We start from the raw sequence: 4,070 nt of genomic DNA, 5'->3' as shown, positions 1-4,070 counted from the left end.
TGTTAGTGTGTGTATAGTGTGTACAATGTGTTATTGTGTACAGTGTGTGTTAGTGTGGGTATAGTGTGTACAATGTGTTATTGTGTACAGTGTGTGTTAGTGTGTGTATAGTGTGTACAGTGTGTTATTGTGTACAGTGTGTGTTAGTGTGGGTATAGTGTGTACAGTGTGTTATTGTGTACAGTGTGTGTTAGTGTGGGTATAGTGTGTACAGTGTGTTATTGTGTACAGTGTGTGTTAGTGTGTGTATAGTGTGTACAATGTGTTATTGTGTACAGTGTGTTAGTGTGTGTATAGTGTGTACAATGTGTTATTGTGTACAGTGTGTGTTAGTGTGTGTATAGTGTGTACAATGTGTTATTGTGTACAGTGTGTGTTAGTGTGTGTATAGTGTGTACAATGTGTTATTGTGTACAGTGTGTGTTAGTGTGTGTATAGTGTGTACAATGTGTTATTGTGTACAGTGTGTGTTAGTGTGTGTATAGTGTGTACAGTGTGTTATTGTGTACAGTGTGTGTTAGTGTGTGTATAGTGTGTACAATGTGTTATTGTGTACAGTGTGTGTTAGTGTGTGTATAGTGTGTACAATGTGTTATTGTGTACAGTGTGTGTTAGTGTGTGTATAGTGTGTACAGTGTGTTATTGTGTACAGTGTGTGTTAGTGTGTGTATAGTGTGTACAATGTGTTATTGTGTACAGTGTGTGTTAGTGTGTGTATAGTGTGTACAATGTGTTATTGTGTACAGTGTGTGTTAGTGTGTGTATAGTGTGTACAATGTGTTATTGTGTACAGTGTGTGTTAGTGTGTGTATAGTGTGTACAATGTGTTATTGTGTACAGTGTGTGTTAGTGTGTGTATAGTGTGTACAGTGTGTTATTGTGTACAGTGTGTGTTAGTGTGTGTATAGTGTGTACAATGTGTTATTGTGTACAGTGTGTGTTAGTGTGGGTATAGTGTGTACAATGTGTTATTGTGTACAGTGTGTGTTAGTGTGTGTATAGTGTGTACAATGTGTTATTGTGTACAGTGTGTGTTAGTGTGTGTATAGTGTGTACAATGTGTTATTGTGTACAGTGTGTGTTAGTGTGTGTATAGTGTGTACAGTGTGTTATTGTGTACAGTGTGTGTTAGTGTGTGTATAGTGTGTACAGTGTGTTATTGTGTACAGTGTGTGTTAGTGTGTGTATAGTGTGTACAGTGTGTTATTGTGTACAGTGTGTGTTAGTGTGTGTATAGTGTGTACAATGTGTTATTGTGTACAGTGTGTGTTAGTGTGGGTATAGTGTGTACAGTGTGTTATTGTGTACAGTGTGTGTTAGTGTGGGTATAGTGTGTACAATGTGTTATTGTGTACAGTGTGTGTTAGTGTGTGTATAGTGTGTACAATGTGTTATTGTGTACAGTGTGTGTTAGTGTGTGTATAGTGTGTACAATGTGTTATTGTGTACAGTGTGTGTTAGTGTGTGTATAGTGTGTACAATGTGTTATTGTGTACAGTGTGTGTTAGTGTGTGTATAGTGTGTACAATGTGTTATTGTGTACAGTGTGTGTTAGTGTGTGTATAGTGTGTACAATGTGTTATTGTGTACAGTGTGTGTTAGTGTGTGTATAGTGTGTACAATGTGTTATTGTGTACAGTGTGTGTTAGTGTGTGTATAGTGTGTACAATGTGTTATTGTGTACAGTGTGTGTTAGTGTGTGTATAGTGTGTACAATGTGTTATTGTGTACAGTGTGTTAGTGTGTGTATAGTCTGCACAATGTGTTATTGTGTACAGTGTGTGTTAGTGTGTGTATAGTGTGCACAATGTGTTATTGTGTACAGTGTGTGTTAGTGTGTGTATAGTCTGTACAATGTGTTATTGTGTACAGTGTGTGTTAGTGTGTGTATAGTGTGTACAATGTGTTATTGTGTACAGTGTGTGTTAGTGTGTGTATAGTGTGTACAATGTGTTATTGTGTACAGTGTGTGTTAGTGTGTGTATAGTGTGCACAATGTGTTATTGTGTACAGTGTGTGTTAGTGTGTGTATAGTGTGTACAATGTGTTATTGTGTACAGTGTGTGTTAGTGTGTGTATAGTGTGTACAATGTGTTATTGTGTACAGTGTGTGTTAGTGTGTGTATAGTGTGTACAATGTGTTATTGTGTACAGTGTGTGTTAGTGTGTGTATAGTGTGTACAGTGTGTTATTGTGTACAGTGTGTTAGTGTGTGTATAGTGTGCACAATGTGTTATTGTGTACAGTGTGTGTTAGTGTGTGTATAGTGTGTACAATGTGTTATTGTGTACAGTGTGTGTTAGTGTGTGTATAGTGTGTACAGTGTGTTATTGTGTACAGTGTGTGTTAGTGTGTGTATAGTCTGTACAATGTGTTATTGTGTACAGTGTGTGTTAGTGTGGGTATAGTGTGTACAGTGTGTTATTGTGTACAGTGTGTGTTAGTGTGTGTATAGTGTGTACAATGTGTTATTGTGTACAGTGTGTGTTAGTGTGGGTATAGTGTGTACAATGTGTTATTGTGTACAGTGTGTGTTAGTGTGTGTATAGTGTGTACAATGTGTTATTGTGTACAGTGTGTGTTAGTGTGTGTATAGTGTGTACAGTGTGTTATTGTGTACAGTGTGTGTTAGTGTGTGTATAGTGTGTACAATGTGTTATTGTGTACAGTGTGTGTTAGTGTGTGTATAGTGTGTACAATGTGTTATTGTGTACAGTGTGTGTTAGTGTGTGTATAGTGTGTACAATGTGTTATTGTGTACAGTGTGTGTTAGTGTGTGTATAGTGTGTACAATGTGTTATTGTGTACAGTGTGTGTTAGTGTGTGTATAGTGTGTACAGTGTGTTATTGTGTACAGTGTGTGTTAGTGTGGGTATAGTGTGTACAATGTGTTATTGTGTACAGTGTGTGTTAGTGTGTGTATAGTGTGCACAATGTGTTATTGTGTACAGTGTGTGTTAGTGTGTGTATAGTGTGCACAATGTGTTATTGTGTACAGTGTGTGTTAGTGTGTGTATAGTCTGTACAATGTGTTATTGTGTACAGTGTGTGTTAGTGTGTGTATAGTGTGTACAATGTGTTATTGTGTACAGTGTGTTAGTGTGTGTATAGTGTGCACAATGTGTTATTGTGTACAGTGTGTGTTAGTGTGTGTATAGTGTGTACAATGTGTTATTGTGTACAGTGTGTGTTAGTGTGTGTATAGTGTGTACAATGTGTTATTGTGTACAGTGTGTGTTAGTGTGGGTATAGTGTGTACAGTGTGTTATTGTGTACAGTGTGTGTTAGTGTGTGTATAGTGTGTACAGTGTGTTATTGTGTACAGTGTGTTAGTGTGTGTATAGTGTGTACAGTGTGTTATTGTGTACAGTGTGTGTTAGTGTGTGTATAGTGTGTACAATGTGTTATTGTGTACAGTGTGTTAGTGTGTGTATAGTGTGCACAATGTGTTATTGTGTACAGTGTGTGTTAGTGTGTGTATAGTGTGTACAATGTGTTATTGTGTACAGTGTGTGTTAGTGTGTGTATAGTGTGCACAATGTGTTATTGTGTACAGTGTGTGTTAGTGTGTGTATAGTGTGTACAATGTGTTATTGTGTACAGTGTGTGTTAGTGTGTGTATAGTGTGTACAATGTGTTATTGTGTACAGTGTGTGTTAGTGTGTGTATAGTGTGCACAATGTGTTATTGTGTACAGTGTGTGTTAGTGTGGGTATAGTGTGTACAGTGTGTTATTGTGTACAGTGTGTTATTGTGTACAGTGTGTGTTAGTGTGGGTATAGTGTGTACAGTGTGTTATTGTGTACAGTGTGTGTTAGTGTGTGTATAGTGTGTACAGTGTGTTATTGTGTACAGTGTGTGTTAGTGTGTGTATAGTGTGTACAATGTGTTATTGTGTACAGTGTGTTAGTGTGTGTATAGTGTGAACAATGTGTTATTGTGTACAGTGTGTGTTAGTGTGGGTATAGTGTGTACAATGTGTTATTGTGTACAGTGTGTGTTAGTGTGGGTATAGTGTGTACAATGTGTTATTGTGTACAGTGTGTGTTAGTGTGTGTATAGTGTGTACA

The sequence above is a fragment of the Hemibagrus wyckioides genome, linkage group LG27 (assembly GCF_019097595.1).
Source record: "Hemibagrus wyckioides isolate EC202008001 linkage group LG27, SWU_Hwy_1.0, whole genome shotgun sequence".
NCBI classification, from domain to species: Eukaryota; Metazoa; Chordata; class Actinopteri; order Siluriformes; family Bagridae; genus Hemibagrus; species Hemibagrus wyckioides.
The sequence above is the reverse complement of the archived record's forward strand: the minus strand, read 5'-3'. Positions refer to the sequence as shown.